Source organism: Xyrauchen texanus, chromosome 8, assembly GCF_025860055.1.
Source record: "Xyrauchen texanus isolate HMW12.3.18 chromosome 8, RBS_HiC_50CHRs, whole genome shotgun sequence".
Lineage (NCBI taxonomy): Eukaryota > Metazoa > Chordata > Actinopteri > Cypriniformes > Catostomidae > Xyrauchen > Xyrauchen texanus.
In genome coordinates this window covers 1,704,511-1,730,609 of record NC_068283.1, presented here as the reverse complement: position 1 = coordinate 1,730,609, position 26,099 = coordinate 1,704,511, and positions in this window count along the sequence as shown.

Genomic DNA, 26,099 nt, shown 5'->3' with positions numbered 1-26,099 from the left:
CCATTCTTGCTTCGTGTTGGACTCCACTGCTACATGTCGCTGAATGATGATGACTAAATGCAGCCGGTGCCAGCCAAACATCACTTCAGTCTATTATGATGGACTTCAGGGGATGAACTGATGCCAACTCCAACCATAAGACATGGGATACTTCATATGCCATTGTCTGAACCTTGGATTTAGGATGGACCACACCGAACCTCACCGAAATTACCGGCCGATTGAACTGCAATGCACCTCACTGATCTCTGCCTGCATCACCTCAGCCTATTGATGGACAACAATCTTGAAATGGAATGCATAGAGTAACAATTGCCAACAAAAGCCTTCATCAGCCAATTAACAAGGACAATTGCATCTATGTGAACTTCTGCAGTTAATCCAGGATGGACTTCAAAGACATTGGTCATTAATCTTACAGTTCAAACAAAATCGATGTTTAAACACTGACCCTTAACACTTACTTAGTTTAATAATTTTAAACCATGACTTTAACTATACAGAAGTAATATTTACATTATATTCACATGATGATAGCCAGAGGGGAACTGGCCCCCACAGTAAGTCTGGTTTCTCCCAAGGTTATTTTTCTCCATTAATCTACATCTTATGGAGTTTTGTGTTCCTCGCCTTCAGCTTGCTTACTGGGGTTATAAATACAATTATTAGTTAATTACTTATTTTTAAACACAATTAACAATTGTGTTTTATTTAATTACACAATGATGATTCATATATATTATACATTTTTATCTTCAGTTAATGCTGATCTTCTGTAAAGCTGCTTTGAAACGATGTGTTTTGTGAAAGACGCTATACAAATAAAAATGACTTGTCTTGACTTTCTACAGATCAAAGGGCAAATCCTGTACAAAATCTTTAAGGTTAGTTCACCCTAAAATGAAAATTATCCCATAATTTACTCTCAAGCCATGCTAGGTGTATATGACTTTCTTCTTTCAGCCAACCACAATCAGAGTTATATAAAAAAATATCCTGGCTCTTCCAAGCTTTATAATAGAAGTGCATCCATCCATCAAAAAAGTAATCCATACGGCTCCAGGGGGTTAATAAAGGCCCTCTGAAGCAATGCGATGCGTTTTGTAAGAAAAATATCCATATTTATATGTTTATAAACTATAATCACTGGCTTCCGGTAACGGCCGTCTGCGCGTTCACAAGACAGTCGAGTTCCGGTGTATGATGTAGGCGTAGTGTAAGCTCCGGTGAGAAGTGACGTACGCGGAAGTGCATGTTGTTTATAGCAAAGGAAAATGGTGAGAAGAAGTGAGTTGTTTTAGCTATACTGTAGATTTGTATTAGTCTTAAAATTGTATATTTGTGCATATATCCAGTCATTCCAATTGTCCATTCATGGCAGCAAACACTCTCAGCCTCTGTTGGCATTACCTCGCATTTCCTGCATGAGCACCACCACGTCTCCTGTACTCTACGTCTACCAGATTCTTCTGTTTGTGCCGCTGCTGCAGCCTCCTCCATCTCCCGGAGTTCCTGGTTGGTGTACTCCGGTTCAAACAAATAGGGCTGGGCAAAAAACTCAATCTCTTTTTCTCTTATATCGAAATCCCCTGACATTTATCTTTAAAAATCCTTGTTTTTGTCTTCTAATTCATGACCTGCGTTCAGTTTTGCTCTATCTTCTGCGCTTCCGTGTTCGTCTCTTCTCACCAGAGCTTAATCTCTCATGAATGCGTGGATGGCCATTACCGGAAGCCAGTGATTATAGTTTATAAAGTTATAAATATGGATATTTTGCTTACAAAAACGCATTGCTTCTCTTCAGAAGGACTTTATTAACCCCCTGGAGCCGTATGGATTACTTTTATGATGGATGGATGCACTTTTTTGGGCTTCAAAACCTAAGGTACCATTCACTCCCATTATAAAGCTTGGAAGAGCCAGGATATTTTTTTACTGTAACTCCGATTGTGTTTGGCTGAAAGAAGAAAGTCATATACACCTAGGATGGCTTGAGTGTGAGTAAATTATGGGATAGTTTTCATTTTTGGGTGAAATAACCCTTTAAACTACATGTTATTGATTTGCAATGTACTCTAACAGAGTTTGCCTTGATAGTTATTTAGTCATATTAATCTATTTATTGTATTTTACAGAATAGATATCAGTTTCTCTTTTGTCATCCGAAAGGTACTGTCACTTGTAATCCAACTAACAAAAGGACAATGCATCTATGTGCCTTTCTGCAGTTAATCCAGGAAGAATTTTAAAGACATTAGTCAATAATCTAACAGTGCATACAAAATCTTTGTTTAAACATTGGCCCATAACACTTAGTTAACTAATCTTAAACCATGACCTGCACTGCACACAAATAACTAATATTGGCATTATATTCATGATATTAGCCAGAGGGGAACTGGCCCCCCACAGTGGGGTTTATTTTTCAAGGTTATTTTTCTCCATACCTCTTATACCCTCAAATTTGAAAGCTTATATATTCATAATATTGTACATATTCATGTATAAAGTTTAAAGCATGCCATTTCAGTTCTGTGTTCTCTGTGTTGAAACAAAAAGTCTTATTCCATTGGATGGCAACAAGTACTAGAAAAAATATGTTTTCCTCTATCACCTTCCATCACATTATACTGATCTGAAATGTAGGTGGTGTTCTAACACATATTGTATTAGCCCTCACCCATAGATAGCAATTCATTTTATGTGTGCTGAGAGCTTCCACACTGTTTTGTTGAATATCTTGGCTTCTGAGTTGTCTAGAAGCACAATCGAGGTGTCATTGGAAAGCAGGTTCTCCCAGCTTTACAGCAATATAGGATTATTCACCAAAGCAAGCTAACAAACAAGCAAACAAGTAATTTCTGTAATTTTAAAGCTAACAACCTAAGGTAAGATTTGATATAATGTTTGAAGCTATTTGGGGCTTGTGATATTTTTGAAAAAAATAAATAAAATTTAAAATACAATTTTAAAGTCACCTTCCTGAGAATGAGAGCTTTCATTTGACCTATGACTTGTCTATTCATTTTAACATTTCTACAATGTAACCTCTAGGTTTGGCCAATTTGCAACACAAATGTGGGTTTATTTAGTTATTTTATGTAACTAAATGCAAAAGTGATGGGATTCTAGTAAGATAAATTCAGATACTAAGCTTTCAAATGATACCACATAAGATATCACACAACTTATGCATCCAGGGACTTGAGTGTTTTAAGTGATAAAATGGTTTGCAATATTACTCCTCCCCACAGACCTGCAGGCGGGTCCGCAGAGTTTAAGAAGTGACGTTGGGAAATCATCATTCTTGTTTACATGACATTTCAGAATGCTGCTTTCAGTTCAGCCTTCTATACCATCATGCCTGATCTTCTTTCAACCAAACTGACCCTGCTGTTTGTGCCCACCCCAATCTGTCAATGGATCACCAGCTTTCTGACAAAAAGGCAGCAGCTAGTGAGACTGGGTAAACTCCCATCCGGGACCCTCACTATCAGCACTGGTGCTCCTCAGGGATCCATTCTCTCTCCACTTATATTCTCCCTGTACACAAATTACTGCAATGCCACGGATCCCACTGTCAAGTTCCTGAGGTTTGCAGAAGTGGTCATCATCCTCATCCACGACGGTGACGATTGATTTGGTTCAGCTATCAAATTAGACAGAAGGAAACTACAATGGACATTCAGGACATATAGGGCCCTATCTTGCACCCGGTGCAAATGACTTTGTACACTGACGCATGTATCGTTCCTATTTTGCACCCGCGCAAAGCGGGCTTTTCCCTCCACAGACGCACGTGGGTAAACTAGGAAATGAACTTGCGCTCCCTGGGCGGGTCGGCGCAAAAAGGAGGCGTGTTTCGGCGCAAACATTCCCTAGTGCTATTTTGCAGTTCCAGAAAACAATTCCGCTACTGACCAGAAAAATCCTAGTCTAAAGTCAGTGCGTTGTTCATAATGCCATTTTAAGCGTGCATAATTGGCCATAATGTAGCGGGTGCACAAAGCGCATACACTTTCATTCTCTCATCAACACAGATGCAGCAGTTTTTATTTTTGCAAATCATACATTATAACAAGGAAAAATATTAACACATGAGGGAAATCATTGTGGTGTCCATGAAGATGTAAAAAAATGTAGGCCTAAATCTAGCTTACACATTTACCCAAAACATTCAGGCTAATTGTAGTAATGACGGATCAGACCTGTTTGACCAATAGTGGCAAGACACATATGTATATAAGGACATCTGATAAATTCGTTTGTCCGTCAAGAACCAGGAAAAAAAATAAAAAATCTGAAGACTGCGAAATCACCTTTACCATAATGTAAGTACATTATAAACCTTACTCTTTAACTTACCAGTTAAGTTGAGCTTTCTCATATTTTTTTTCTATTGCACAGTGAGATGGAGTATGTCTTGGGACAGAGAATTAGACACCGGAGGGAGAGGGTCTACCGGCCCAGACAGACCTATCTCTCCCTCAGTGAGGAGGAATGTATGCATAAGTTACGCCTGACCCGCCAGGCTGTGACAGACATCTGCCATCTCCTGGCAGATGAGCTGGGGATTGATGCACCCTGTCCCTATGCCTGCCCCGTTGCAGTGAGAGTTACAGCGGCATTGCATTTCTATGCATCTGGGTCGTTCCAGCACCTCCTTAGCTCCATTGGAGGCATTTCACATAAGTTCGGCTATACATGCAGTTACATCAGGTCTAGTCCGACATGCTGGGGAATACATCCAATTCCCCGTCACACCTGACAGCCAGGAAAGAGCGAAGCATGCGTTTTCTGCAAAGCATGGGTTCCCTGGTGTCCTTGGTGTTATAGACTGCACCCATGTGCAGCTACGTGCCCCATCAGAAAACGCACTTGTATACGTCAACTGCAAGGGAACCTATTCAATCAACATACAAGTCATTTGCGATGCTAATAGTAAAATCACCCATGTCTTTGCGAATTATCCAGGCTCGAGCCACGACTCATTTATACTAGCAAACTTTGCCATTCCTGCCATCTTCGAGGGGAATCCCCCGTTGGATGGGTGGCTATTAGGGGACAACGGGTATCCGATAAAGACATGGCTGATGACACCATTTTTGATGCCAGCAACAATGAGTGAAATACGGTTTAATCGAAAACACACACAAACACGCTGTGTAATTGAACGAACGTTCGGCATACTGAAAATGCGCTTCAGGTGTTTGGATAGGTCAGGAGGCACTTTGCAGTACAGTCCTCAAAAAGTTGCAGCATTCTTTGTGGCATGTTGGGTTTTACACAACATTTCCATAAATCAGGAAACATTAGAGGACTTAAGGAGACGTGATGGTGAACTGCATGTGCCGATGCCACTTAACCCAAATGCCCCAGCAGCAGCACGGGACAGGAGAGCTTATTTGGCAGAAGAGCTGCTGCGTCATCTATAGTGAGGTAAATTAATCTTGGTCTAATGTTCGACTACATTTCAAAAATATAACCATGCATATATCTGTGATTCAGAGAGAACGAGTCCAAAACATCCGAAAGTATTTATTTGTGACATTTCTTTATTTACATTTGTCAAAATGAAAAATCAATATCAAACATTAATTGATAAAAAAAAAATACAAACGGAAAATTAGGTTGAAAAGATTTTAACAGAATAAATGTAATTATTTTTCCCTCCTCTGATAGTAATGCGACGCGCGCCAAGGCGGGATTGGACACTTGAGGGTCCGGGAGTGGCATTGCGCGATGTCCTGGGGATGCCAGCTGATTAAACAATTGTGGCTATTTGCTCCCACGCCTGTTTAATCGACGCTGATTTGGGTGGGTTTCTCCCATCCCCATACAACGTCACTTCTCTGTCTTTCACTGCCCTGACAAGAACGTCGGTCTCCTCGGCTGTGAACCGCTCCTGGCGTTCGCCTGGTAAATCCGCCATAATAATAACAATCAGCCATGCAACATGCGCACCTGCTCTTAAAGGGTATGTTGGATGACGCTCTGATTGGTTTATTTCACGTTACACCCAAACCACACCTATGAATAATTAAGCTATTTCAGACCAACCCCTTTTAAACTTGCGTCGGGCGCAAGAGTCATTTATCCCGCCGGTAAAATAGCAACAGCGCCCAAGATCCGCCCACAAAGTTACTTGCACTTCGCGCTTGATACGTTTCAGATCGTTAAAATAGGGCCCATAGTCACAAGAACAGTTTTTACCCTCAGGTGATTTTCCACATGAACAATTAAACCTCAGGACTACCCCATAGTGCAATGATGTATATACATATCTAATGTACATATGTAAATTCACATATTTAATTCAATAACTGTACATACCCTCTTGCACATGTACATATGCCATGCTGTTATATGTCCTATTATTTGTGTGTCTGTTTATACTCTTACCTTGTTTTATATTCTGTGTCTCACTGTAATGTTCTGTGTGCACTTGAATCTCCTAGCACCAAACACAATTCCTTGTGTACGTGAGAACACCTGGTAATAAGGAATGATGAATTAATTTATCATTGACATTCAAATCAGCTTAAATGAAACTTTGATAAAAGCAAAAATCATTATTGCTGCTTTTAGAATATATCTGAAGAAATTTTCATGTTATGTGATACACACCTAAATTAACTTGAATCAATTAAATAGTATTTATATAAAACTTAAAAATTATGTAAAATTAAAAAATTAATTCCTGTCGCTTTTGCTGTCGTTCTGTGTCTCTTGTATTCATCTTTAGGATGTCAGTTCCACTATTGCGTGCAAAGCATGTACCTACATTCCTGGCATAGCTGCATCTAATGTGGTGTGAGTCTTCAGCTCCCCTCAAACACAGAAGCTCCTGGAGACATTCTGGCATGAACCCTTTATTAGTAAGGCTTAGACAAATGTACAACATGATTTCCATTATCGATTAATTAATACATTTTACATTCAACCGGCCATAAAAAGGAGGCATTTAATCATACAATTCCTGGAAGGTGTCTTGCCAAAATAAAGATCCATTTATACAATAAAGAGAGACACATTATCAATTGAGCTTTCTCTGTGGTATAGATTTGTAAATTTTCTGAGTGATGTTTGTCTGTGCAAAACCCACAATGAAGGTTATTGTGTTATTAATGCTACGGTGTTTTTGAGTGATTTTTGGCATGTTGCTATGTAGTTTGCTAGGGGTGTCTTTGTTTGGTTGCCATGATGTTGCTATACGGTTAGCACAGCAATAGTATTAATATTATTAATATTTGGCAAAGAAAAATACTTTTTGTATTTGTAAATTGTTTTTAAAAATGTTTTTGTGATACAAAGGCAAAGTTGTATATGTATATATTATATTAGATATATAAGATAACTTGCCTAAGATTAAATGCAAAGATAAAAAAATGCAGCAATATGTAATAAATTATGTACACAACCCACATAAGATCAGAGAGTTATTTTAAAGGGTATGGAATTAACTTTTTTATCATCGATAGTGGCGGGTGAATGCCCAGTTCCCCTTCTGTCGCTCTCTCCACGTTGTGTCAGAGAAGCGACACTAGGGGTCTCTCTTGAGCGCCGATATATACCTCTGTTCTATGAAAAAAGGCCAATGAGAAGTTGGCAGACGGTATTTGCATATCCCGCCCCCGGACATACAGGTTTTTAAGCGGGGCTAATATGGGAGTTCATTCAGAAAATTTCTTCGGAGCCGATGGTTGTGTATGCAGTTGCTGCGAGTTACACACCAGTTCCTGTTTAATCCTCTGACGCTCTGCATACTGTTGGACTTTACGGCGCACAACAGCGGCTTTCTCCTTCATGCACGGCTGTGCATTCTTGCCCCTGGGTGCTTCGACAGCGCAGACAACTCGAAAGAGTTATTCTAAAAGAGTAATTTCGCTCTAAAAACAGCAAAACACCGCGGCGTTGAACGTCCTTCTCAGGACGCGTCTTTTTAAAGACGATTTTTCCGCCCCTGTGTAGTTTCTGGATGCGGTTGATTTCTCCCCACCTCTGATGGTCATAAGAACTGCCTTGCATACCTGGGTTGCGATCACATGCAGGTAGCATTTTTATGAATGGTCTATGTTTTCAGTACGAGAACATAGCCATGACAGCATTGCGGTCGTAGGCTTTTTCTTGTAGTGAGAGAAAACCACTTCAGCCACCCCCCGCGACTCGCCTCCTTCCTACGGGATTGAGGCAGGCACCGCGGGCGATGAAGACGATCTGGGGACAATGACGGGCTCCGTTTCTGATTTTGAAGTGCCTTGGCCCGGTGGACTTGCAGGAGGGGGCCATGGCGTGCAGGGGGGAGCGGTCTGGGACCATTCTACCACCGAGGGTAGCGAGAGCGGAGGAGCGAGAAAGCTGGGCTTGCTCAGCTCGTCATGCACGTCCGGGAAGGAACTGGGGGGCGCGGCTGTGAGCGGCGCACATGCCTGCGGACCTCCGTGCGTCAGGCTCAGACTGGGGGCAGACCCGAAGGTGGCGGCCCAGGCGAGTTATCCGCATCCAACGCCGCTGTTATGCTCTCCGATGCAGCGGTGATGTCATCATCCAATGCCGGGGAGCTCGAGGGACCGGACGGTAGGCCGTTAAGCGGACCGCAATAATCCCGAGCTCGAGGGAAGCAGGCAAGCGTGCCGGGGAGGCGGGAGGTTTCGAGGGGATTTACCCGGCTGAAGTGGCTTTCTCTCACTACAAGAAAAAGCCTACGACCGCAATGCTGTCATGGCTATGTTCTCGTACTGAAAACATAAACCATTCATAAAAACGCTGCCTGCGTGTGATCGCAACCCAGGTATGCGAGGCAGTTTTTATGACCGTCAGAGGTGGGGAGAAATTAACCACATCCAGCAACTACACAGGGGCGGAAAAATTGTCTTTAAAAAGACACGTCCTGAGAAGAACGTTCAACACCGCTGTGTTTTGCTCTTTTAGATTAACTCTTTCGAGTTGTCTGCGCTGTCGAAGCGCCCAGGGGCAACAAAATGCACAGCAGTGCAAGGAAGGAGAAAGCCGTTGTTATGCGCCGTAAGATCCAACAGCATGCAGAGCGTCAGAGGATTAAACAGGAACTGGTGTGTGACTCGCAGCAGACTGCATGCACGACCATCGGCTCCGAAGAAATTTTCTGAATGAACTCCAGTATTTGCCCCACTTAAATGCCCGTATGTCCGGGGGCGGGATATGCAAATACCGTCTGCCAACTTCTCATTGGCCTTTTTTCATAGAACAGAGGTATATATGTTGGCGCTCGAGAGACCCCTAGAGTCGCTTCTCCGACACAACGTGGAAAGAGTGACAGAAGGGGAAATATACACTTTTATATATATACATACAGTATAAGTGTGTGTGTCTGTGTGTGTGTGTTCATACAGTATACACATACACAGTATATTCTCCCACTTCATAAGTTTATCAATTAATGCATATATTTGTTTCAGTGGTTTCAACTTTTTTCACTGTACAATTTAATAAAAGAAATTACCTGAATGGTATATGAAATAGAGTTCTGCTCTCTCTAATTCATGGTTAGACCCTGAAGAGCAGTGGTCCTTCCCTGTGATGTCAAGTCTGCCACATGTAACAAGGGATAAAAGGGTGAATAAAGACATAGTGAAGATAAAAAATAAGTGAAGATAAAAAATAAATAAATAAATAAAAAATCAGTTTGTAATTATTAAGCAGTGTTGTAATTTTTTTTTTTTTTTGACCCTTTCTGAATTTCTAAATCTGTGCACATTTTTACATTTGTATATGGTAAGATTTTGTTGCCAATTGTCGCAGTAGACAAAGAGAGTCTGGTGGTCAAATGTACACAAGTTTGGGCTTTCATTTCTTTGGGGTTCATGGATTAGTATTTCTTTTAGAGTTTCATCTTGACATACCTTTCATTCAGAGTAATTTATTTTTGTAATTAACCATTTTTATTGATTCCATTAATAAGACAAACAAACACAACATAAAATACGGAATCAATTATATACATTAAATCCCCCCCCCCCCCCTGAACCCTTGCATCTCTAGATGTAGACTTTTAGAATTTTTTAAATCCTAGCCCACACTCCCTCCTCCAATACCAAGTTTAAATCTTTCTCCCATAATCTCTTGAGAGAAGCTGAAGTTCTGTCCCCCAGACTCTGAATTAACGGAGTAATATACAGATGCCTCATGACCTTTTCCACAAGCAGTCATCACCACTTCCAGAGTATCTGCCACTTTGGGGTGTATGCTACTCCCAAACATAATCCATAGCAGGTGGCACAGCTGTAAATACACAAAGAACTGTGATCTGGGAATCATAAAATCAGTAGCAGCTCTATCCTGCTTCATGCTGCCCCAATATAAGTATTCCCCAACCCGTATATTTCCAAAATCTTAAAAAGATAATTTCCATTCTACCATATTAAACGCCTTTTCGGTGTCAATTGAGACCGCAGTCTGATCGTTCGCCACTGACCACATAATATTGATGAAGAGCTGCGGTCCCGAATAAACCTCACCTGATCTATATGTATAAGAGATGTCATAACTTTACTTAATCGGTTAGACAAAATGTCTGACAATATTTTTATGCCTAGCTGGATCAGGGAAATTGGACGGTACTTTTACACTCGCTTGGATTTTTGTCCTTTTTAAGAATCAGACTGATCCAGGCTTGTGTCATGGTTGGCAGAAGCTTTCTGTAATGGATGCAGGAAGATTCAAGAGTGCAGCTTTTCTTTAATAAAACAATGAGTCCAAATACAAAACCTGGAAACAAAACTAAAACTCAGGAACTGAACAAATATTACCTCCAAGGGGATAACAGGAAACAACAAATTACCAAGACACAATCAAAACACAAGGACAGGGGCAGGAACCAGGAACAGAGACACAAGAAGGTGAACAAAACTTCAAACTAAATGTCTCTTAAACACCTAGTGACCTCTGGTGGCCACTACGGCAAAAGTCTCAGGTGTAACATAGCCCCCCCCTTTAATGAGCAACTCCTGGCATGGAGCTTGCGGACAATCATGAGGCCAGGGAGGTGACCATAAGGCAGGGACTGGGTCAGGAGACCTGGGAGGCGGCCACAGGGCAGGGACTGGGTCAGGAGGCCTGGGAGGCAGCCACAGGGCCGAGATTAGGTCAGGAGGTGGAGCCGCTGGAGGAGGAGTGGGTGAAGCCACTGTAAGAGGAGTCTCTGGGAGAGCGGATGGAACCACTGGAGGAGGAGTCTCTGGGAGTACAGACAGAATTGTTGAAGACTCTGAGGACGGAGCCGTGGAAGACTCTGAGGGCGGAGTTGCCGTAGTCCGGAGCACTGGCAGCAACTGGGAAACAACCTCCATGGTCATGAGCATGGGCAGTGACAGGGGAACAACCTCCGTGGTCGTGAGCATTGGCAGTGACAGGGCAAAAGTCTCAGGTGTGACACTTTCCATTCTTTAATGATTCCGTATAAACTTCTAGGAAAAGTGGAGCCAGTTCTGTAGCATAAGATCTAAAAAAATTCAACGGCAAAGCCATCAGTCCCCAGAGCCTTACCTGTAGGCAAGGCCTTAATTACTTCCCTAAGCTCCTCCAAGTTTATCTCAGTCGTCAGTTTAGGGAGTTCTAATGGTTCCACAAAGTTTCTAATATCTTCTTCAGGAGACGAAGATGTGAAACTATAGAGATCAAGATTCCTTTGCAATTCCATGAGTTCTCGTGCTTTGGATTTTTTTGGTGAATGAGGCATACTGTATGATCTGACTGCTAAGAACTACCTTAAGTGTCTCCCAAGTCACGCCCACAGAGGATACTGAGGACCAATTTGTCTCCATATAAACACTGATTTCAGCCATTAATATTTGTTGGAATTGTATTTGTTGGAATAGGATTTTGCAAAAGGGATACATTAAAGCGGCAACTAAATTATTTTTTTTTCTCTGTATGTGGCATCACCTCTTAAACACCAGGGTGTGATCTGAGACTAAGATGTTTCCATTTGATCAACCACAGATGAAATGAGGGACTTAGATATAAAAATATATATATTCTAGAATAAAGCTTGTGAACTGATAAAAAAAAAAAATTATAGCCACTACCAGATGCCAAATATCTGTAAGACCAAGATTTTCACACATCCTGTGAAGCCTCAATGTTGCTCTAGGTGGTTACACACTTTTGCTTCACTATGATCAAGGACTGAGTCCATCAAAATATTAAAGTCTCCTCACAATATTATATCATGAGGGGTGCCAGCGGCTTGCAATATCCCTTCAATATCTATAATAAAGCCCTTATCATCAGCGTTAGGTGCATAAATATTTGCCAAAATCAACCTACTAGGCGAAACAGCACAAAAAGAATCATAACAGATGCTCAGCTTCTTCGGATGGTCAAGTGAATGTTCAGTGAGTCAGGCCCACTTGGCTGCAACGTGAGAATCACACAATGACTTACTCACTCCATTGACTTTATGAAGAACAATGCTTGTTGGGGACATGTAAATACTTTATGGCCATCCTTAGCATCTATTCTCAATTTGGCCGGGAACATCTGTGCAAAAGCAACCTTCGTTGATGTAAGATTTCTTGCATTCCTTGAATCGATCAGGTTTCTCTCTTGCCAAATTCGCAAAAAATTCTGGGAACAAGAAAATGTTGTGGTTCTTCCAAGAAAGCCTTCCTTTACTCCTCGCCTCACATAACACAAGATCTTTGTCGGATGACCTCCGAATTTTGGCCAGAATTGATCGGGACCTGTCTCCCTCAGTGGATCGCCGAGCCGGAACTCTGTTAGCTTGCTCGATTTCCAGCTTATGGCCTGTTATGTCAAGCAGACTCTGAAAGAGCCCGTCCACCATATTCTGACACTCTGCTCACTCAGGAATTCCAACAATATGCATCAAATTTAAGAAACTATGACAGAAATGTCAATTGCAGAGTCAGTTTTAATATTCAGTGAAACATTAGGCTACTGGCAAAAGACAATGGGATTAATTTAGAGATGAAAATGAAACCATGAAAACATTGAGAGGATGAAATCATTGTAATTCTGCGAAATATAATGTAAAATGTGTGTACTGGGTGAGTATAAAACATGTGGAAAGCGAACCAATTCATATAGCTAAAATGAACATTTGCCGTACATGCAGATTTAAATAAATAAATAAATAAATATATATATATATATATATATATATAAAACTGAAAAAATTGTTTTGGCTGAGCAATCAAAAAAATAGACTTACTGTGCAAAAGTCTTAGGCACATAAGATGTTTCACAAAAACATTTGTCTTAAGATGGTTATTTATATCTTTAGCTGTAGTGTGTCAATAGGTAATATACGTTTTAGACTCACAAACATTCCTTCTGCAAATAGAATATAAGAACATGTAGCCCTGCAATAGCTGTCATGGCCCCACAGAGACCCCCACTGAACATTGAGTCAGTCTAGGATTACATGAAGAGACAGAAGCAATTGAGACTAACTGGGAAAAATATATAGAAGAACTGTGGCAAATTCTCCAAGAAGCTTAGAACATCCTGTCTGCCAACAACCAAGAAAAACTGTGTCCAGGTGTCCCTAGGAGAATTGGTGCTGCTTTAAAGGCAAAGGTGGTCATACCAAATATTGATTTAGCTTTTTGTATGTTTACTAGGTTTTGGATGATGTTAATTGAAAAATGAAAACTAATTATGACACTAGTTTTGAAGAAATCAAAAACATTTTTCACAAGTGCCTAAAAGTTGTGTCAAGTCAAGTAAATTTTATTTGTATAGTGCCTTTCACAACACACATCGTTTCAAAGCAGCTTTACAGAAGATCAGCATTAACAGACGATAAAACTGTAATGTCTATAATGTCGATGAATCATCATTGTGTAATTAGATATAATATGATTGTTAATCATGTTAAAAAATAATTAAATAATAATTGTATTAATAACCCCAGTGAGCAAGCTGAAGGCGACACAAAACTCCATAAGATATTGATTAATGGAGAAAAGTAACCTTGGGAGAAACCAGACTCACTGTGGGGGTCAGTTCCCCTCTGACTAACATCATGAATATAATGTAACTATTACTTATGTATAGTTAAAGTCATGGTTTAAAATTATTAAACTAAGTAAGTGTTAAGGGTCAGTGTTTAAACATCGATTGTGTTTGAACTGTAAGATTAATGACTAATGTCTTTGAAGTCCATCCTGGATTAACTGCAGAAGTTCACATAGATGCAATTGTCCTTGTTAATTGGCTGATGAAGGCTTTTGTTGGCAATTGTTACTCTATGCATTCCATTTCAAGATCGTAGTCCATCAATAGACCGAGGTGATGCAGGCAGAGATCAGGGATGTGAAACGCAGTTCAACCTGGCCGGTAACTTCGGTGAGGTTCGGTGTGGTCCTTCCTAAATCCAAGGTTCAGACAATGGCATATGTTTTCCTATGTTTAAACGCATCCCATGTTTTATGGTTGGAGTTGGCATCAGTTCATCCTCTGAAGTCCATCATAATAGACTGAAGTGATGTTTAGCTGGCACCGGCTGCATTTAGTCATCATCATTCAGGGACACGTAGCTGTTGAGTCCAATATGAAGCAAGAATGGAGCTGGATCCAGCCGGTTCTGGTGACCTCAGGATAGGAGTCCCGAGGTTGAGACAGGGAAACAGAAATATTAATATAAGCATAGATGCCATTCAATTTATTGCAGAGTTATAAATCATGATCAATGTTTCTGGTTTCTGGTTCCGGCAGACCCAACTAAAGCAGCCTAATTGTGGGTTGGAGGATAAATTAGGTGTATGCCTGGCTAAATAGATGAGTCTTTAGTCTAGACTTAAACTGAGGGAGTGTGTCTGCATCTCAAACAGTGTTAGGGAGACTATTCCCTAGTTTAGGTGCCAAATATGAAAAGGATCTACCTCCATTTTTGGATTAACAGGCTCGAATTTTGTGATCGTAATGAATGTGATGGAATATAGCGTGGTAGAAGGTCACTTAAGTACTGCAGAGATAGACCATTCAAAGCTTTGTACGTAGTTAACAGAATTTTCAAATTAATACGGAATTTAACAGGTAGCCAATGTAACGATGATAAAATGGGGCTAATATGATCATATTTCTTGGTTCTCGTTAGCACTCTGGCTGCTGCATTTTGAACCAATTGAAGTTAATTTATTGATCTTGCTGGACATCCTCCAGTAACGCATTACAATAATCTAGTCTTGAGTCATGAACTCATGAATTAGTTTTTCGGCATCAGCATTCGAGCATGTGCCTTAATTTATTAAATTAATTCTTAGGTGGAAAAAATGCTGTTCTACAAACATTGGTAATTTGATTTTCAAAGGTATAAAATATAACATCTAATTTCTTCGCTGTTGAAGATGATGTAACAGTACATCCATTGAGAGTCAAATTATACTGTAGTGGCTTATTTTTTTTAGAGTTTTTAGTCCAATAATTAGTACCTCTGTTTTGTCAGAGTTGAGTAGAAGGAAATTTCTGGCCATCCAATCTTTTATTTCATTGATACACTACTAATTTCGAGAATTGTGAAATCTCATCAGGTTTTGAAGAAATATAAAGTTGTGTATCGTCGGCATAGCAGTGGAAACTTATTCCACGACTCCTGATAATATCTCCCAGGGGAAGCATAAACATGGAGAAAAGTAGAGGCCCTAAAACTGATCCCTTTGGCACTCCATCTACTTCTAATTTTGTATTTTTCCACATGCGCTCCATTTTCCGAGCTGCTCTCTTGAGAGCATGAGTGTGATCATTGTACCATGGTGCATGGCTTATTCCTTTAATTTTCTTTAATTGAAGTGGGGCGACAATATCAAGAGTGCTAGAGAAGACTGCATTTATATTTTTTGTCATTTCATCAAGTTCTTCTGGGCTTTGGGGTTTATAGATTATTAGTGAAGCTATCTTTAGTGGTCGAAAGAATAGTTCTACCTGAATGATAGCGTGGTGTAGAATGAGTAACATTAGCTGATTGCAGCATACAAGAGACGAGGTAATGATCCGAGATATAATTGCTCTGCTGCAGAATTTCTATATTATCAACATCAACTCCATATGACAGAATTAAATCTAGCGTATGATTGTGGCGATGAGTTGGGTCTGTTACATTTTGTCTGACTCCAAGAGAGTTGAGAATATCGATAAATGCTAATCCCAATGTATCATTTTCATTATCTATGTGAATGTTGAAGTCACTAACAATTAAAGCTCTATCTACAGTAACTAAAAGATCTGATAAAAAATTAGCAAATTCACCAAGGAAATCAGAATAATGACAAAGATTTTTTATTTATATCTGACACATTAAGCATTATTAGTTCAAAAGACTTACATTTATATCCTGTCCTCTGAGTAACACCAAAAACTTCACTGTAAATCGTAGCAACAATTTAAATTTAAAACTTTTTCACAGTACTGTGTGTGTTTGTATATATATATATATATAAACATATATATATATATATATGGGGGGCGTGAGTTCGGGGTTTGATTGTTGCACTAATGGGGAATGTGGTCTGTATAATCTTGTTTTTGACACAGTTTATTTTTTAACTGTTATAACATATCAACATTTCAAATATAAATATGAGTTTCACAGTATCTTCTGTGTGCGTGGATTGGGACTCACTTAAGGGGGTTCTTAGGGGTCGGATCATGCAATATGTCTTATTTACCAAAAAATCCAAAGCACGGGAACTTGTGGAGTTGGAAGTGAATATTAAAAGTGCTGAGGCAGAGCAGAAGCACCAATTGTCTGATAGCCTCAGAGAATTGGCCTGACTGAAGTACAGATATAATACTATTTTGTTGCGGAAAATTGAGTTTTGGTTATTCAGGGCAAGACAATCCTACTTTGAGTCGGATAACAAAGCAGGGAAGATTTTGGCTAGATATATAAAGCAGAGTCTTTTTCTACCATTCCCTCAGTGAAATCTGCTGGTGGTGAAATTTTTACCTCAGCAATTGATATTAATAATGCCTTTAAAGACTTCTATATTGATCTTTATAGTTCCACATCTTCATCTACTGATGAAGATATTAGAAATTTTGTGGAAACATTTAGAACTCCCTAAATTGACGACTGAGCAAAAAAAGCCCATACGGAGGACTCGTATGGGCTGCACACCCAGATGTCCGACATGCTTGCCCGGGCCGCCGCTAGCGTGGGGTTGGACTGGAACCCTCCATCCTCCACACAGCCATCGCGGCTGGATGATTGGTTCATGGGGTCTGCGTGCCGGCCCCCAGTCCCTTTCTTCCCAGAGGTGCATGATGAGCTGACGACTGCATGTAGAGCACCCCTCTCTGCTCGTCACAAAGCCCCTCGCTCATCCGCTCTCACTACCCTCGACTGTGGAGCGGCCCACAGGTACATGGCGATTCCCCAGGTGGATAGGGCGGTTGCGATCCACCTGTGCCCCGAGAATGCCGCCACCTGGCGGGGTCGCCCTGTACTCCCCTCCAAGGCCTGTAGGATGACGTCATCATTGACTGCTAAAGCCTACAGCACCACCGGACAGGCCACTTCAGCCCTGCATGCCATTGCCCTCCTGCAAGTCCACCAGGCCAAGGCTCTTAAAGATCTGCACGAGGGTAGTCCTGATCCCAGCGTACTGCAGGAACTGCTCTCAGTGACCAACCTCGCCCTCGGGGCCACGATGGCCACAGCGCAGTCACTCGGGCAGGCGATTGACACGCTTGTGGTTCAGGAATGCCATCTATGGCTGAACTTGTTCGAGATGCGCGAGGCAGACAAGACACGCTTCCTTGACGCCCCTGTCTCCCAGTTCGGCTTCTTCGGCGACACCGTCGAGGACTTCGCTCAGCAGTCATCCGCGGTGAAAAAGCAGACGGAGGCTATCTCACACATCCTGCCCCGCCGCAACCCTGCCGCCAGGGGCCAAGCCCCATCTGGTCGCCGAGGGCGTCCCCCTGCGGCTAGAAAACATGCTACGCCTCAACCCGGGCCCAGCTCTCAGCCCCAGCATCGAGCACCCCGCAGGAAGCGCACGCCCCCCGTCTCACAGACCCCCTCGAGGACCCGGAAGGCTCCCAGGTGTTCCTGAGACGTTCGACCCAGAGACCGAGACGCTCGCTCCGGAGCTGGTAAGCAGACCACTACGTCCCCTGGTGGAGGGCCAGGAGGAGAATCTTTATTTGAAGTTATTTCATTTGCCTCACCCCTCTGGGGCTGCGGTAGCCACATTCTCAATAAAAGAGCGATTTCCTTTGTCTTTGGGTCACCTGGCCTGCAAATGCCATTCTCACAGCTTTCTGCTGCCAGACCTCGACAGTCCCCTAGACGCGGACCCCCCGCCTCCAGCCAAGCCACGACTGTCCCCTGGCCGGCCGATTCTGATGAGTCTAGAGGACGCCGATGCTGGACCTCCTCCTCAGTCACTAACCCACCCCCTGCCGGGTGTGCGGAGCAAGTGTAAGTCTCAGCACCAGAATTGCAAATTGTGACCAGATGACTGTGAGAGAAGAAATAGTGCAAACTCCTTAAATGCACAAGTTCCATGAAATATGTTCAGCTCTCATGAGCGCCAATAAATGAACACACGGCGAATCGGTCAAGTGCATCGAGACCATTTATTTTGTCTGATCTTCAAATTATGATCAAGTGTGCCTCTTCAAAGGCACGTCTTTTTGTCTAAAGGCATTTGTACACATACCCCACAGCTATCACGTACCACCTGGCTCCCATTACATATGAGCAAATGTAATACTGGCAAACACCAGTACTAATTATAAACATTCTCTTGTCTCTTCATTCATTGTTTTACCACTTTGCCTCCTCACATAAATCATTTAAAGGTACACTCAGTAATTTTTCCCCAATAAAAACGTTTTACTCCTAAAGAAATGAACTGTAATTTTGAAACCTATGTATAAAATCATGAGCACTCACATGAGATGAGGACTCTAGTCATATCAGTAACCATATAAAAGCCGTTTTATTCTAAATGGGGCAGGTGCGCCCTCATGGGGGCTGTCATTTTAGAATCACATGACCAGCTGATTACTACTTGCTTAATCTGAGTAACCATCTTGTTTTTGGACACTTTCACTCTTGGATTATATCAGTCATGGCTGATTGTGAATAGTGAATTTCTACAATCTGTATCTGTAATTGAAAACTGATTTTTTTTTGAAAACTTAGACTTACAGTGTCACTGTAAGTCTAAGGTGACACAAACAAAAGTTACTGAGTGCACCTTTAAAGACATACTCTCCCTAAAACTCTCCTCAGTAACATTATACACAACTGCCATATTTATGTCTGCACACATCCTCTGTCACTGACATGGGCGGTCCGTTCCCACCAGGAACCTTTGAAAGAACTCTATTTTGGAGAAGGGTTTTTTTTAGAGGCCCATATGGAGCTAATCATGCCTGGCTGTTTTTGACGTCACCATCATGTGACAGTGTCTTTGGGTGGCTGCTGGGTTGCATGAGGTTTGTTTGAAGCTCTGGCTGCTCTGAAGACACATCTGTGCGATTTCTTTTTTCTCTACGCCCTTTCATTCACTCGCTTTTATCCCACTTCGAGTGCAGACATCAAGGGACATTCCATGCAAACATGTTATTTTGCAGTGATGTCATCACTGTGGGGAGTTCTGTTTTGTCTGACGACCGGCACTGCCGGAAGAGGGAACAGCTCAGCCTCATTTTTAGCAAAACTCCAATATAATCATGAAATGCCATAACCCAGCGGTCAGGCTGCCTAAAAACACTTGCTGCCTCCTTTCTCCTGTTTATACACTGCAATCTCTACATCACAATATTGTGGAAATGAGGCACTTTCTTAAACCGTGTCTCTACAATGCAAACATGTAACACAACAAACAGGGACAATCCCAATCCCAGACAATCAGAGCTATCTAGACTGTCAGCATTAGAATTGTAGTCTTGTATTTGAAGTTTGCCAGATTAGCATACCATACAGGAACCATCAACAGGACAGCAATTAGTGACAGAAAAAGAGAATTTATTCCAAACAAGATTTAGGAAAAAATATTGGCTGCCAGTACAGCACTGGACTGTCTACACTGTTTTAACTGAAAAATTACATCAGACGTACGCATGACTCCCCAAGAATTGCCACTGGAATCTCTTTCAAAAATTGACTAAATAATGAATTATATTTTAGTAAATTCAGTCATTTTGATATTTTGATGAGATGTAAGACAAGAGTAAGATGTTATGCTCAATCAGGGTTTTTCCTGCATAGAGAATTACTAGGCGGTCACATCCATCAAATTACTAGGCGGTCACATCCACCTCCGGCTGTCTACAAAACTCTGGCGGGTGTCTTCATGGAAAACACTAACAAGCGTTGCATTCAGTGGATTGTCATTTGTAACTAAAAATCTCAGCAATAATAATAAAAATAATTCAGTTTTTGAATAGTCGCTTGATGTCATTTAACATAACTTGAGATCATATAAAACTATAATGATGACACAAGAGACGAGAGGAGCGCTGTAGCTCAAGTGTCTGATAGAAACACAGATCACAGCTTGGCGATATATCTTTATTTCATCCTTAATTAAAGTTCAAATAATACGGGAGTGTGACATGTAAATAAGCACAAACTTCAAAACTGTCATTCTCTGTGCGGTCGGAGTTGCTTCAACTAGTCGCGGAAGAGATCCAATCCGAGTCGAGACTGGGAGAGATATAAAGTTCTGCCGGCTGATGCGCACTCTAACATGGAGACGCTCGTCTCTCACCCCCGCTGGCTGCAGCTCGCAACGTGTTGCATCATTGATGAGATCATCATGATAAGATCAATCTTATGTGAAAAATAACACTAAAATGACAACAACAATAAAATGTGTGTGTGCATATATTTTTATATATATTGGTTTTGGATAGACTAGATTGACAAATGCTTATCAATAAAAATCTTATGGCTAAAATGTTTACAGTGTTCAGTGACTAAATTCTTGTACACCATGTAAAGCTGCCACCTTACACTGGTTTTAGCTGAAAGGTGCTGCAAACTTTTTAAAAGTTTTTAATTGTGATTAAAATTTGTGTTGTTTATTATTTATCTTTTGACAGTTTCATAAAAGCAATACACCACTCTGCTTAGTGTCATGCCTAACAATACCTGAAAATATGGTGAAATAATGCATGGCTTATTGATTTAAAAGAATCCCAGAGTTACGATTTACAGATAGTTTTATAATTCCATTGTAGAATTATTTTCTTATTATCTAGAATAATTTTCTGTTGTAAAGAACAGATAAAAGTCCAAAGAGCAACAAATTCCCATTTTCTCATCTCTTCTTTCTTTTCTCTCCACCTTTGAATGTTGCCGAGGTATGAATTGCAGCAGCCAGATCCCAAAGGAGAATAAGGGCTTAGTAATTGGCTGCAGGTGTGTGCTTGTGCCAGTTGCCCTCAGTAGTACAGGATAAGAGAACAATGTGTTGTGTAAGAGGACACCCTTAGTTAGCGTACAGAGGTGAGAGAGGCAGATGGGGTGACATTACACTGCTTCAGACCCTCAACAGAGAAAAACAGAATGAGTTACAGACAAGGGATTGCCTTGAGTGCGCTCCCTGGTGAAGTACAAACATAACATAATCCTGAGCTAAATTTGAACGTACAGCTGTGCCCAAAAGTATGAGACCACATTGAAAATCAGGGATTTCACATTGATAAAACCTGGAAAGCAACTGAAAGTTATGATTTGAAAGGTGCACCATTTCTAGGTCACTAATCAAATAAGAGAATATGTGACATTTATCATGTTAACTCCTGTTCTAAAGCCTAAGGAGCTGCCTATCTAGACAGCATTTTAAGCCATCATAGTTCCAAAATATAGGCAGCAATATTATTATTAACTCATTTCGCCCAAATGCTAAGAGTGAAACTTAAAGATTGAAAATATAAATACATTTTTATTGAATATTGATGGAGCAATAGTTCATCTATCCATCGTCAACCGCTATGGAGCAATAGTTGTAGGGCAAAATTTTTCATCTTGTGCAAATAATGTTTTTTGAGTAACAAATCAAAGTAATGCTTATTCAAAATAAACAATTCATAAAAGGATGCCCAATTTCCTGTTAATTTCAGCCTCTTTTTCCCCAAATTCTGAAATTTCATGTATTAAACAGTTATTTAAAAACGTATTCACCTTGAACAAAGCTGAAAATTATAAATACATATTTTAACTCAAAATAAATATGATCATTTTAGGTATTTTCATTAGCAACATAAATTTGCCACATTTTAAATGTTAACTGTTAGATCAAATTAGCTCCAAATAAATATTTACTTAGCAAGCGTTGATCTCATGGATCAGCTCAATATACAGTGAATAGTGACAAACAGGTGTTTAGGAAAGTGCTATGCTAGTTTTTGTTGCTAGCAGGGTTGTGAGGGTTACTTTTGAAATGTATTCCACTACAGATTACAGAAAACATGCTGTAAAATGTAATTTGTTACGTATTCTGTTAGATTACTCAAGGTAATGTATTCTAAATACTTTGGATTACTTCTTCAGCACTGGTAGATTTTTTCACTTGTTTTGTCTATAAAAACTCAGTACAGTCAGACAAAATACACATGTTAAAAATACATTCTCTGAAAAACATAAATATCTCATGCTTTGTTGTTTCTCAAACAAGATCAATCAAACTGATCTTGTTTTAAGGATTTATTGATATTTTTACAGGAAAATATTACAAAACTTTTATGAAAAATATGATTTTTGCCCTAATATAGAAAAAAGAAATTATGATCCAACTTGAATTTTCTTGATAAAAAAATATGATCGTGTCTGGTAACATGTGCATGTATAATATCTAGAAATAGCAATTTAGCTTAGCATAAAGCTGACAATTTACACAAGGATTATTTTTATTTCTTCTGCTCCAAACTTACTTCAAACTTACTTCTCTGTCTGCTCGTATGAATGTAACGCATCATAAGAAAGTGTTTCACCGCTGTTCAAATGCACTTTGGATCACATCATTTATATGTAGAAATGTTTTCCATCTGAAAGGACTAAATATTAAATGAAACAAATAACAATAAAATGCAACGTAATCTCTTCAGTAATCAAAATACTTTTTGAATGCAACTGTATTCTAAATACCAATTATTTAAATTGTAACTGTAGTGGAATACAGTTACTTATATATTGTATTTTAAATATGTATTCCCATTACATGTATTCCCTTACTCCCCAACCCTGGTTAGTGCTTTGGCTGAAAATAAAAGAAAGAAAATGTCTTTTGCCCTGAGGAGGCTTCAGCCCTGTTGTACCCAACTTATATTCCATTCAAAAGTAAAAGGATAATTTTACCCAAATTTGTGTGCACTCTGTATTCTTTTGCTTGATAGAATAGAATTGTTAGCTTAGCAATATGCTAACTCTCAATACTTATTTATGAGTCTCCAGTTTGCCTCATGTATGGATTTTTGTGCTATTTGTGTTGTATTTGTGTAGATGTTGTCTAATTAATATGTTCCAAATACAGCCTGTTCTCTTGAAAATTATGTGACGGTGGCAACATTTTTGCAAATTGACATTATGTGATTCATTACACGTATCACGACAGTTCCGAGGTGAAATGTCCACTGTGTGGAGTTAAAAGTGTGTTAAATGTTCTAACAAACAGATTAATGCTGTATCGAGTTTTAAATCAACAAAACTACCTACCTCCCTACCCTAAACCTTAAACCTAAATCTAACCAATAGTATCATAAAAAGCAAATGTGAAATGAAAAATACAGTTGCTGAAGAGAAGCACCCACGTCATTTTGCGGTGCTTCTATGACACTTTCAGCTCACGTGTCTACTCCACTGAGATATTAAATTGATCGTGCCACAACAAGCTTGTAAATGTAGTTGGTAACTTAACGCAGTTGTTCAAATGTCATGCGCTATTTTAATGTCTAATAAGAGAAATGTGTCATAGATAAAATAACATATGTTTTTAGATTGCAGCAGGCCTTATGTAAAAAAAAAAGGGATGGGTATCCTGGTTAGAAGAAATAGGTCTAGATTGGGGTTAAAGTCTTCATAATCTTCCAATTATTGTCCGCATCTTATGGTTATCTCAACACCTTTAAATGATTAAGACATGACTTACTCCTACTCTCTTAAATTACACTGATGGTCAAATAGAAGTTGCAGATGTTGAAATGGTAGAAGTGTTGTGTTGATATTTGGTTGGTCTATACTGTGACAGATGAGAGTGGAAGCTCCTCTGACAGATGACAGTCATGTCATGACAATAACAGGTCTGCAGGCAGTGCAAGTAATTGAATGGGTGTCAGGTGGCTTCTCCTGGCACCTTGAGCTGGTGTGATCATAGACTGCTCCCCTCCTGCCTCTGCACACCTTTAAAAGTGTACTACTGTCTTTGCCAAACGACAATACAGAAACAAAAATGTATTTAAAAATGTATTTTGGACTGAAAGCAGAAACTTCACACAGCAGTCTGTCATCAGTAGTCTCAGAGAGTGATTTGTTAATTTCTTTGTAGCTGCACATGCGTAAAATCTGTGCTCGTGTTTCTTTCATTTTAAAAACATTTAAAAAAATATATGCACTTCCATTTAGTTATTTATATTAATACATGAATGTTTATATTATTTGTACGAATTCATCTCATGTTCACATGGATTGTTATTAAAAGTATTTGTAGTATTTGTTGAAGTGCTCTTGTATTTTGCAAGAATTGATTAATGTTCCTATGGATTATTAATATTAGCTGGAGTCCATTTTAAGTGCTCTTTTGTATATTGCACTAATTCCATGTTGATATGTGGAAGGTAGACATAGGCAGGGAACTAATGGTGATCAGGTGCTGCTTGTTGGCAGCAAGCTGGCATGATCAGCATTACTATGGATACAATCACGGCTTCCATGGCAACGCAGATTACACGAGTCAGTTACACCTGAACTCAACAGAGAACGTGATGACAAACAAAGACAAACCAGCGGACTCACCAAGACCAGGACAACAGATTCCTCACATCTCAGATTTCTACATCCCTTAATGATCATCATGGAAAGTACTTAGCCACGCCCTTGCAACCATTTTGGGCACCCTAGCAAGCAAACCCCATTGACTTCCATTCAAAATGGCTGAGAGTTATGTCTTTGGATCATAGTGTCCTAGAGAAATTACAGTTGGCTTGTTTTACTTGGGTGAGCAATCATTCTTCAAGCATCATCATGGAAACTACATAGCCACGCCCTAGGGGATCTCAGGATCAGAATATTGTGGAGACTTTTGGTTTCATTTATTGTATTCAGGGTAGCAAGAAGCCTTTTGAGTATCACCCTGGTAACTGCCTAGCAACCAGATGGGGTTACCGTAGAAACCAAGTAACAAATCACATATCTCTGCACCAGAACATCATAGATACTTCAGTTTTTTTCTTCATTTGACTCAGGGTAGCAAGGAGCTTTTTGAGTATCACATTGGTAACTGCCTAGCAACCAGATGGGGTTACCCTAGCAACCAAGTAACATAACGAAACTGGGACAAAGTGATTTTCAATTGTTCCAGAGTGAAAACGTTATTTTATATGCTGGTAACAGGTTATAACCGTTCAATTTTGTTCCAATAATTTTTTCATGAAACCAAAGGCCAAAGGGTTCATCACATTAAATTTTTGGATCTTCACCACTTCAAGTTGCCTGAAAAAGTGAAACGTGTCATTTCTTTGCATAATTCCCTGTTGTGGATGTCACATTCTGTCAATGAAGACCTTTAAAACAACTATGTATAATTACTACATATACCTTACATGCACGGCTAATCCAGTTACAAGGAAAACATTATTAGAGGTAAAAAGTACATTTCTCAATTGTTTCCATTGTATGATAAGTGTAACATTCTTCTACTGCAAATACAGTTACAGATATAAACAATTGTGTTTTTACTAGTTGAAATTCCATTTTTGTTATCAAAAATTTTTATTCCCACGAGTAGTTATGTAATTTGACATTAAACAATTAATGTTTTTCTGGTGCAAATGAATTACTTCTCTTCTGATTTAATGCCTGATATCAAGAGTTAGTATTTTAAGGAGTAAAAAATGAATTTTTGATATCTAGAATATCC